The 12,500-nt window shown below is 35.2% G+C and overlaps 2 long non-coding RNA genes across 3 annotated transcripts in view; one reads left to right on the top strand and one right to left on the bottom strand.

Annotated features, from left to right (window-relative positions):
• The window catches only part of LOC149134337 (uncharacterized), a 30,942-nt gene that overhangs the window by 10,068 nt on the left and 8,374 nt on the right, over nt 1–12,500 (bottom strand). The gene's annotated exons all lie outside the window — the stretch shown is intronic.
• LOC149134338 (uncharacterized) overlaps nt 1–12,500 on the top strand; it is a 38,201-nt gene that overhangs the window by 23,610 nt on the left and 2,091 nt on the right. For both annotated transcript variants that reach the window (XR_016242829.1, XR_016242830.1), the window contains exons 3-4: nt 4,355–4,442; nt 11,311–11,401. This is a non-coding gene — a long non-coding RNA (uncharacterized LOC149134338). The remainder of the gene's footprint in view (nt 1–4,354; nt 4,443–11,310; nt 11,402–12,500) is intronic.

The following is a 12,500-nucleotide window of genomic DNA, read 5'->3' as shown; positions in this document are numbered from 1 at the left end:
TGGCTATGTTTATCAGTCAGCTTTTTTACTGCTCTAGTTTAATTCTCTTCTCTGTAAATTTCGCCCTGTCTTTTTCGTATCCGTCTATCTGCCTGCCTGTCTATCTGCCTGCCTGTCTATCTGCCTGCCTGTCTATCTGCCTATTTCGCATCTTTGCATTACCAGCCAATTACCGGCCTCTACGCGCTCGCTCAACGGCCTTGAAATATTAACTAAATGTCTCTCAAACTTTCATTCAGTTGTATGTCAATTACAACTGCCATCACATGAAGCAATCTTTTTAATCACACAGTGATGCCTGCGACCGCAAAATATATAAATAAATATACAAATGAAAATAAAAATACAATCTACAAACCGCTTAGTATAACAGATGCACAATGTCAACAACAGCTACAAAAGAATCTAGTTGCATACATTGATATATGGGAATATATATAATTCTTTCTGATTTTTGGCACAAGGCCAGCAATCTTGAGGGAAGGGTAAACATGACAATACCTTACCAACTTTCCTCCTTTTCCACATCATCACAAACTATCCCCATAATATACATAAACACCAACATTACAGCTTTCCACTAAATAAGAACGGTAGAAATTATCTAAAACTTTTCCAACTTTCAACCGAAATACCCGCTAAAATTTCAAATATAAGTATATATATATATATATATATATATATATATATATATATATATATATATATATATATAATAATACAAAGAATATATATACATGTATACACACATATATGTACATACTTACATCTACATGTGTATATACATGCATATCAGGGTACAGGACGTTAGAACAATAAACTACAGACAACGGAACGAACACATAGGAAAACGGAAAGCCCCTTGGAATATCCCTTCATCAGCTGTCTCTATTCTATCTAGACGTTTCGAAGACCAGACAGGACGTACTCTAGAATAGTCTCTTCCTGAGTAGTGGATCAACCAACTACACAGAGGATTCCAAGGTGGCAAACACAAACCAAGACAGGAAAAAATGGACAGTGAAAACAACATTCAAAAGCCGTACGGCCAAACGCAAATCTGAGGTAGAACGCTAGTAGTTCGTCAAATTCCAAAAGGGATAAAAATCTTTTATAAGAATTTTATCAAGAAGCCAGTGTGTAAAAAAATTCACACTGGCTTTATATATATATATATATATATATATATATATATATATATATATATATATATATATATATATATATATATATAGAGAGAGAGAGAGAGAGAGAGAGAGAGAGAGAGATAGATAGATACAGACACATATATACACATACTTACGTATGTGTATTTACCTGGCTTAGGAATTTATTGTGTATTTATATTTTCTGTGTATTTTCATTGCTCCAAAATAATATATTATAAATATCATTACAAATATCTACACTTGAAACCGAATAGAAGAAATATTTATATAACAGCTTATGAAACATTGTCCATAAACTTTACCCCCCCCCCCCAAAAAAAAACACACACAAAGATTAAATTTTCTATTTAATAATCAAATAACATCAAGAAAATTAACTTCTAGTGAGAAATCTGCAACTACCCGTAATGCACTGGTTATTGCTCCTGTTTACATGACCGTGCTACGAAGATGCGTATTTTTACACGGATTTACGTAAACCTACCCATCAATATGTCACCAGCGAACAGTAAAACATAATATTTCTCACTTTTACATTTTTATCATGAAATTTTACTTTAAATATCATTCCAACCATGACACAATACCATTATGTGGATTTAAAACTGTCTGGGGATGTTATTTGGGAACAGCCGGGGGTCTTGGAATGAAACCTATTTTTTTTCTATATATGTTGTATTATTCACTTGTCGCTGATTCATTCAACACGTTTTTCCCGTCATAAACGAGGGTAGATGTAATACAAATTTATTGAGACAATACCGAAGGAATGAACATATGGAGTAAAAGAACATACGTCCGCTGGGATAACAGTGAGATAATTTTCTCGTCACGCTTTATGTTTTCATGATGATGTTAATAAGAAACGAAAATCGAATGTGTTTGAAAAGTGGTTGGGTATACTGTTTACCGTATGGATGTAATTTATTTTGAAGGCATAGCATATCTACATCTATAAGTAGTCTTATGGAAGAGTATAAAACGGTTTAACTAGACAAAATCCGGAGTTTCAATATTGTCGTGCTAAGGGGAAACTTAAGCTACGTCAAGGATTCAAGTTTATTGCAATGGATTCTAGTTAGCTCTGAACGATGATTTATTCGACTAAAAGGCGGTGCTCCAGTATGGCCGCAACCAAATGACTGAAACAAGTAAAAGAGTAAAAAAGAGATATAAATGGAGGCAAAGTTGTGTGGCTAAGAAGCTAGCTTTGCAATTAGGTGGTCTCAGGTTCAGTTCCAGAGTCTTCTACTATAGCCCCGGGCTGAGAGAGTTTGATAGACGGAAACTGTGTAGAAGCCCGTTGTATATATACATATATGTGTGGATTTGTCCCCACCACTACTTGACAACCAACCGGTTTTGGTTTCTTTACGTCACCCTAACCTAGTGATTCGGCAAAAGAACCGATAGAATAAGTTGCTGATTTAAAAAAAAAAAGAAAAAAAAAAAGAAGTACTAGTATTGATTTGTTCGATTAAAAACCCTTAATGGCCGGAGTTCAATGGATGAAATAAGTAAAAAATGAAAGATATTTTGAGTTTCTTCTACCGATCACTAACGAAGAAAATGAGGCGGAATTCTGGTTTAAGTACCCCATGTAACCCCTCATAATCTTATTTTTACTTTTCTGAATTTTCAGAAAAGTTTTACGATTTGTGTTCTACAAACGGGAATTCATACGATTATGCAAAAAAAAAAAAAAATTCGTATGATTTAAGGGTTATTTAGCTGTTACTTTTAGCACATCTCAGGACCACCTGATACCGTCCTCGCTTCTTTGTCACTCTACTTTTCACTATCTTTCTCTCTATAAATACGTTTAATGGTTTATTACTGGGGTTTAAGCCAAAATCTCGGACTGATAAAAAAAAAAATCGAAAAATTTAAAAAAGAATTTTTCATTCTGAAAATTCCGGGTTTATATAGCGTGCTTAAACCAGAATTCTGCCGAAAATGAAATGTAGAATTTCAACTGTTTATTTCCGAATTCTTTCAGCTACCAACTCACTATCTCCCTCTCACCATTTCTCTTCTCTCTCTCTCTCTCTTTTTCGCCTTTCTCTATAATTTTCTCCCTCCTTGATTTCTATGCAAGCACTCCTCTTGGCCTAAACACCTTTTGTACATCAATACACTCGATGAGGCTGAATTTTTTCCTATTCTGAATTGTCTTCACATGTTAGTATTTACACTTATCCATATTCCAGACATACAGACACTCCAAACGCTCTCGGCTGTTTTCTTATCCTTGACCAAACCTTTTGAAAACCATCTACATCCATTGGATAGTTTGTTCCTTACCAAATCAAGATTTAATCCAGACAATTGGTCGGAATATCACTAGTTTCGTATAGATTATCCATGGCAGGAAGTGTGTTTCACGCCAATTTATACCAAACATGTTAATTTTTTCCAAACATCAGCTTAATTACGGAAATTTTTTAACGACAGTGCTAACTCGGAAGAAATTATTGGATTCCAGAAAAAAAAAAAAAAAAGATTGAAATTATTCTTCTAGCCATGACCTTTAACATTTCTGGTAAATGAATGTATATATATATAAACTAAACACAACATTTCTGATTGTCATGAGATACGGAACAGAATCAGCTTCGTTAGTTTCGTCTTCACTGCCTTGAAAAATAGCTTTGGCTATTGATTAAAGAGTATGTGTGACCTGATGTATTGTGAGTGCTCATAAGATAATTCATGTGCATTTATAATATATTTATTTCACGGGAAATTATTGCAGAGAACTGCTAAATGTTAATTTTAGTATATATTTTCTCTCTCTATAAAATATGAATTTTTGTTCAGAACAACTATACTACTTTTGCACTATGACACATTTGCAAATTTAATCAAATACTTTTTCAGACATTGTGTAACATCAAAGCAGCAATTAATTTTTCTCTTGGGATGAATGAGATTCTTAAAAAAACAAACTATTTTTAATAAAAAAAAAAAAAGAAATGAATGCGAAATACCTTTAAATCAGTTTTATCTTTAATTAACAAGAAAGTGGATTATTTCCCGGTTTCTTTTTATCACAAAATGAAATATTCCTGATCTCTATTTTTGAGATCGCGTCTGATTTCTATTTTTGAGATTGCCACGGTCTATGATTTTCCCAATGAGCTTCAACGGTTTATATTTCCATTAAACTAATTCTATTCCTTTAGAAGTGACTTGTCCTGATGGGGTACCAGTGCCATGGTGTGCAAGCAATCCATGCCACAATTCAGAAATCCCAAATTCTGACATATGCCGGTAAGTTATTGATTTCAATTGATTGAAAGTTGTCTGTTTTTACCTGATAAGACTCTTTATCGTCTGACAGTTGTATCAAATGTTGGCAACTATAACAAATACTAACGGCTCTAGAAAATTCTAAGAGGAATAAACAAAAAATGGATTTAGTTAATTAATTTCTTGTAAAATCAAATATGCTGAAATGTAATATTGTTAATGTACCTCTTGAAAATTAGCAAGCGATGTAGAATAAAAAAACATGGTGGTTGAAGTCAGTGACAAATATTTCCTCTCTTGCAAGCCAATAATGTTCTTATAAAGGGTTTAGGTATCGCAGCTTTTACACTTAATATATTGGGCTTTAATGCCTTGTCATAAAAAGCTTGTATTATTTTAGAAGCAGCTGGCTGAATTGTAGAGCACTAGTCTAAGTACTTACAATATTTGGTTCCATCGCTTCATCTTTTCATTGCAAGATGTAGCGGGGTCGTCATTTATGACTTGTGGATCAATAAAATAAACACATACTGGTGATCTATTCTCTCTTGCTTGAATTGGCCAAATTAGAATCAATTAAAAAGAACTCATTAAAGGGAGTGATCTGTCTGAATCGTTAGTATACCGGATAAAATGCTTAGCGGCATTTCTTCCTATTCCTTACGGTCTAACTTCAAATGCCACTAGTCGACTTTGTCTTTTGCCCTTCGGTGTCGATGAAATAAGTATCAGATTAGTGCTGGGGCGCGATGTAATCGATTAGTCTCTTTGCATTGAAAATGCTGACCTTCTGCTATAATATGAAACCATATATAACCATTATTTGTAAGGAAAGGGGCTAGCTGATTACATCGACCCTAGTACTCAACTGGTCCTTATTTTATGGATTCGAAAGGATGAAAGGTAAAGTTGACCTCAGCAGAATTTGAACACTGAATGTAATGAGCGGGAGGAAATGCATCGAGGATTATGTCCGTCGTGCCCGTCGCCCTTTTGGTTGTTGTTGGCACTCCGTCGCTTACGACGTCGAGGGTTCCAGTTTATCCGATCAACGGAACAGCCTGCTCGTGAAATTAACGTGCAAGTGACTGAGCACTCCACAGTCAGGTGTACCCTTAACGTAGTTCTCGGGGATATTCAGCGAGACACAGAGTGTAACAAGGCTGGCCCTTTGAATTACGGGCACAACAGAAACAGGAAGTAAGAGCGAGAGAAAGTTGTGGTGAAAGAGTACAGCAGGGTTCGCCACCATTCCCTGCCGGAACCTCGTGGAATTTTTAGGTGTTTTCGCTCAATAAACACTCACAACGCCCGGTCTGGGAATCGAAACCGCGATCCTATGACCGCGAGTCCGCTGCCCTAACCACTGGGCCATTGCGCCTCCACCGCCCTTTTGGAGATATATACTAAATAAATGAATAAACAAACTGCCAAACTAACTGAAGTGGGTGCTCACATTGCAAGAAATAGCAACAGCTGTAAAAGCTTTTGATGGTAGACTTTGTTAACCAAAGTCAACCCGGGTCCGTCCTTCACAAAATAAATGAATACATAAATAGCATGTTCATCACCTACAGGAACAATGTGACTATCACCAGCAGTTAACAATGTCAGGAAATGACCATCCCAGTGGAATGATGCTCCTTGCAATATTTTGCGTGATTGTAAGACGGCGAGCTGGCAGAAACGTTAGCACGCCGGGTGAAATGCTTAGCAGTATTTCGTCTGGCGTTACGTTCTGAGCTCAAATTCCGCCGAAGTCGACTTTACCTTTCATTCTTCCGGGGTCGATAAATTAAGTACCAGTTGCACACTGGGGTTGATCTAATCGACTGGCTCCTTCCCCCAAAATTCCGGGCCTTGTGCCTCGAGTAGAAAAGAATATTTTGCGTGATTGATTCTAATTTGCATAGCTCTGGGGGTATGTATATTGACACAGGCTGCATTTCATAATGGGGTGATCATAACTTAATTACCGAACTGAAATGGAAATCTTCCCAACGGAGAAAATATGAATTGTTAGTTTTTATAACCAAGTTTAATGGCATTTTGCCACCGTCAAATTTCATTGCCCGTTAAACTTTAGTAATTTATTTGGAGGCTGTGAATACCTACAAAACTACCTGTATCCCTCTTCGCCTTTATTCTCTAGATAGAAATTTCAAAAGTTCATTGTTTCAGTTAGCACTTTTAGTCAGAGAAGTTTAGGGAAACCAACAGTTGCCAAAGTTTTGTATATGAGCCTGTCTTTCTTTTTTCTCCCTCTTTCTCATTTTTACACACAAACTCATAAGATTAGATTATCACACACACCGCCGCACGCGCACACACTCATATCAAGTATTACTTCCTGTATGCATGCATGTATGCAAATATATATATATATATATATATATATATATATATATATATATATATATATATATATATATATATATATATATATATCAGTTGAATAAAGTTAAAAACATGGTCTGGTTTTCACGTTTTTTTTATTATGGTATTTAAAAAATAGAAATTCTTTTACAATGTTGAAGTATGTTAAACATTAAAAAATATTTTGTAATGTGCATAAAGTTCAATTAGCGCCTTCATAAGTTCGCAGTAATTATCAGAGTTCAAAATGTATTAAACTGACAGTTGAATTCTTGACAACTGTAGTAAAATGACGACTTCTTTTTCATACTTATTTAAAGGCTCCAAGAATACGGTTTTGGAATACAGTTTTGACCAATCCGCATGCAGCTTAAACGTCATAGTTTGCCGGGCGTACCGATATTACTGGCATAGATCCCGTCTTTATTTTAACCAATTAGCTTACGATTTACACGTAATGGTTATATATGTATGTGTGTGTATATATATATATATATATATATATATATATATATATATATATAATCATAAAATACAGGGATTAGCATGAGTTGCTTCTCCAACATAATGAGAATTTAGAAATAGCAGTCAAAGAACTACTGATTCTAAACTACAAATTTTTTCTCTAACGGATGGCGATATTTTATGGCACACACAGAACAATATTCTGATAAATTTGAAAGTGTCTCTAAAAAACTCACGGTAATTTTGGCCATGCGACACCAAAAACCAACGTGGGGAAGGCACTTACGAATTTATCGGCTAGTGAGTTCAAACACTTCACCCCAAAGAATCTATTCCACGTGCGCCACAAATAATCCCGTATAAAAAAGTCCCGTATGAACTCACTAGCCGATAAATTCGTGCCTTCCCCACGTTGGCTTTTGGTGTCGCATGGCCAAAATTACCGTGAGTTTTTTAGAGACACTTTCAAATTTATCAGAATATTGGGCTGAAGAGAGGAATAGAGTAACTTCATACTCTTAACCGTGAAACGTCGTATCCAATTAACTAAAGGCAGGTTTGTTTTTGCTTTTCCCTTTTGTTTTTGTTCTGTGTGTGCCATAAAATATCGCCATCCGTTAGAGAAAAAATTTGTAGTTTAGAATCAGTAGTTCTTTGACTGCTATTTCTAAATTCTCAGTATGTTGGAGAAACAACTCATGCTAATCCCTGTATTTTATGATTATAAATGGTTTTACCGATAAAGGATTTTTCATACTGAACTACTTGGCTAAATTGTTAATTATTAATTTTATTACTAATTGACGATTCTCTGCCCTATATCTGTATATATATATATATATATATATATATATATATATATATATATATATATATATATATATATATATATATATATATATATATATATACATGTATGTATACACATAGACACAGAGTAGCAATGGCCTGCTAGTTGGAGATCCCTTCATGGGACTGTCACATTAAGTTGACAGCATACAACTACTTTATCGCATCACTGCTGCATAAATCTCTCTGAGAGATTTAGAAATGTATTATTTCTATTTTTGAAATCAGTGAATGTGTTTCACTAGAATTATTGTATGTATATAGTTTCGAACTTAATGAATAACCCAATCACTACCTGAAAGATCTCATGTCAAACACTTTTTGCAGAGACGGAGTGAAGGACCAATATTAAAAACAAATGAATGCACACTGTCTACAACATGCATTAAGCCACCATGCTTTCGTTTGATAATCCAAAGATTATATACGTACATACACATATACACAAGTAGAAAGATAAATTTTATTCAACACGTATATACTGAACAGTATATATATATATATATATATATATATATATATATATATATATATATATATATATATATATATATATATATATATATATATATATATATATATGTATGTATATATATATATATATGTATATATATATATATATGTATGTATATATATATATATGTATATATATATATGTATGTATGTATATATATATATATATATATATATATATATATATATATATATATATATATATATATATATATATATATATATATATATAAATCCTTTTTTGTTTTTTTTTAAAGCAGACAAATTTTTCTGCCTAAAAAAAAATAAGAAAACGGATTTTATCCTTTATATATATGTACTGTTCAGTATCTTCGCGTTGAATAAAATTTATCTTTCTATTTGTTCTACAATACATTTCAACGCTTGGGAAAACAAACTTATTTGTTTACATACGGTGTAACGTATGTATGTATGTATGTATGTATGTATGTAGGAGAATATACGAAAAAACAACAACAGACGAGGACAGGTGGTGTAAATAACAAAAGGATGTATTAGTATGACGCTCGGGAATACGGAAAGTCTTTGACGTTTCGAGCTACGCTCTTCAACAGAAAGAATACGGAGACAAGGAGAAAAACACGGAGAAAAAAGATTGAATAGTGTCCAGTCAACGGTCAATCATAATAATGGCTGATCATAACAATGACTGACCGGAAGTTAGAAATTCTTTTTTCAGGAGAGCTAAGAAAAGGGGAGATAACAAACGGTGATCGAAGAACGAGGGGCTGTGTGTGGGAGATAGAATGCTGGTGATCTTGACGTATGTAGTGTGAAAATGGGGAAGGGAGAAAGCACTTGGTCAGTTGTAGTGTGATGCGAGGGTATTGGTGTGGTGTGATGTGAGGGTGTTGGGAGGTGGGGAAGGCATGGGTGGAGTGTGGGTTAGGCTGAGGGTGGGGTAGAGGTAGGGTATGTGGGTAGGGGGTGGGTGGTGGGTGTAAGGAATTGGATGGGTGGAGTGGGAAGGTAGAGTAGGAGTGTGTTGGGGTGTGGTGGGATGAGCTTATGAGGGGGTGTTGACGATGAAGGGGGAAGGGGAAGGTGGATGTAAGAGAGGGGGAAGAGGGGGAAGATGGGTATGGGAGGGGAGAGAAAGAGAGGAGAGAGGGTGGGTATAAGAGAGGGAAGGTGGATTGAGAGAGGGGGAAGGTGGGTATGGGGGGAGAGAGAGAGGGAAGGTGGGTATGGGGGGAGAGAGAGGGGGGAAGGTGGGTATGGGGGGAGAGAGAGGGGGGAAGGTGGGTATGGGGGGAGAGAGAGGGGGAAGGTGGGTATGGGGGGAGAAAGAGAGGAAGAGAAAGAGAGTGGGAGAGAAGAGAGTGGGAGAGAGGGAAGAGGGGTATGGGGGAGAGAAAGAGAGAAAGAGAAAGAGAGTAAGCGAGAGGGAAAGAGAGAAGAGAGTGAGAGAGTAAGGGTGATAGAGTAAGGGTGAGAGAGTAAGAGAGTAAGAGAGTAAGAATGTAGAGAGTAAGAGTGAGAGAGAGTGAGAGAGTAAAGGTGAGAGAGTAAAGGTGAGAGAGTAAGAGAGTAAGAGTGTAGAGAGTAAGAGTGAGAGAGGGGGGAGTACGAGAGAAGAGAGTGAGAGAGAGTAAGAGAGAGGAGAGAAAGAGTAGGGGTGAAGAGAAGTGGGTATGTATGTATGTATGTATGTATGCATGTATGTATGTATGTGTATGTATGTGTGTATGCATATATATATATATATATATATATAGGTTATGAGCGATAGTGGTGTCAATTAGACCCAGAGGTTTCAGGTAATGCTGAGTAAGTGCTATGGATAGACCATAGTTAAGCTCCAGGTTCGGTGATTATGCGAATAAGGGGTCCAACGTAGGTCATACATCAGCGTGTGAATATAAGGGTTTACTTTTCGTAATGAGATAAAAAAATTCAAGGCTGTGTATAATATAGAACATTTATCTTACCATTCTGCCTAAACAATGGATTTACAAATACAATATCCCTAGATTCACTCTCTATTTCCTATCTTAACTAAACTAACTATTACTTAACCATCCTCTCACACCGTCTCCGATGAAGGGATATAAGTTGTAAAACCTTCTTTTTATAAATGTTCTATATTATGCACAGTCTTGGTTTTTTTTTTTATCTCATTACGAAAAGTAAATCCTTATATATATATATATATATATATATATATATATATATATATAATAATTTCTGATGTTTGCAACAGCCATGCTGGTATATAAGTTTGTCGAAGTATCTATGAGTTTTGATGTTTTTGTTTTTTTTTCCTTCTATTGATTGTATAGAAAAAATGTTACATATACTGTAGAATTTGAAATATTATTTCATTGAATGAATATTGTTGCAGCATTTATTAGATGTACTTTCCTTAAGAATTTTAAAGAAACACGTTATCAATTTTCTACTTGATATTTATTCTTTAAGTATTTATTTTCTTATGGTAGTATTAATCAAAAATTTCCAGGTCTAACTCTAGTTCTTTGATGTAAAATTGCTATTTTGCTGGAACTGTATGTTTTGCTTTGCTTAATTTCAGTAAAGAACATTTTTTTTCAAAAAGCTGTCTAAATTTGTGTAAAATTTATTCACTGACCGTTTTTCACATTGTTTGTGCAATGTCTGACTACAAATATAATTTTCATTCATTGAGAAAATTGATATATTACAGGCCTTTTCTGTGTGGTGGATGCTATGCCGTGTGTTTCAATAACACATTGCAGAAATACGTAGCTTGTGGATCGTACATAGCTCCGCAATGGGTGAGTTCATTTTATAATAAACTCTTCCTTTTTACTTGTCTTTTTCCGTTTCAAAATTAATATGTGGAGTATTTTATTTAATTTTCTTTAGTTACTGAAGATTGACACGCATGTACACATACCCGCTAAATGTGCATACCTGTATATGTATTTATATATGTATATATATCTATATCTTCGTATATCTAAGCGCAGTCCTGGTTGTGTGGTAAGAAGTCTGCTTCTTACGGCGAGCTGGTAGAAACGTTAGCACGCTGGGCGAAATGCTTAGCGGTATTTCGTCTGCCGCTACGTTCTGAGTTCAAATTCCGCCGAGGTCGACTTTGCCTTTCATCCTTTCGGGGTCGATAAAATAAGTACTAGTTACGCACTGGGCTCGATGTAATCGACTTAACCCCTTTGTCTGTCCTTGTTTGTCCCCTCTATGTTTAGTCCCTTGAAATAAGAAGTCTGCTTCCCAACTACCTTGGGCAAGTGTCTTCCACTATAGTCTCGGGCCGATCAAAGCTTTGTGAGTGAATTTGGTAGACGGAAACTGAAAGAAGCCTATCGTATGTATGTATGTATGTATGTATGTATGTATGTATGTGTGTATGTCTTTGTATTTGAGTTTGTTCCCCTACCACTGCTTGACAACCGGTGATGGTGTGTTTTACGTCCCCGTAACTTAGCAGTCCTAATTTAAGATCTTAATGGAGGTTGTGATTTTCTAAAACAGTGGTCCTTAAACATATTTTTCGCTTATGGACCCCTTTAATTCCTATTTAACTTTACTGGACCTCCATGTTACAAAAATGGAAAAAAAAAAACAGAACAAAAAGATACAAATATATTGGGTTGTCCGGAAAGTTCGTACCGATTTTTAAAGGAAAGAAAAAGGTCAATAAATACTTGCCATTGCATTTTTAATCAACCAAATACGAACCATTTTGTTACACAATGCGTCACTGTCTTCCTTTTAACTTGAAAATTCCCTCTTCCCAGAATTGAGTTGGTTTCATGGCAAATAAGTCGAAAGGTAAGCTACTATAAATCGGTACGAACTTTCCGGACAACCCAATATTTTTATAATTACATGTTTTAAGGAATTGTATAAACA

The sequence above is a fragment of the Octopus bimaculoides genome, chromosome 8 (assembly GCF_046866305.1).
Source record: "Octopus bimaculoides isolate indiv1 chromosome 8, ASM4686630v1, whole genome shotgun sequence".
Taxonomy (NCBI): Eukaryota; Metazoa; Mollusca; class Cephalopoda; order Octopoda; family Octopodidae; genus Octopus; species Octopus bimaculoides.
This window is presented reverse-complemented; position numbering and strand designations above follow the sequence as displayed.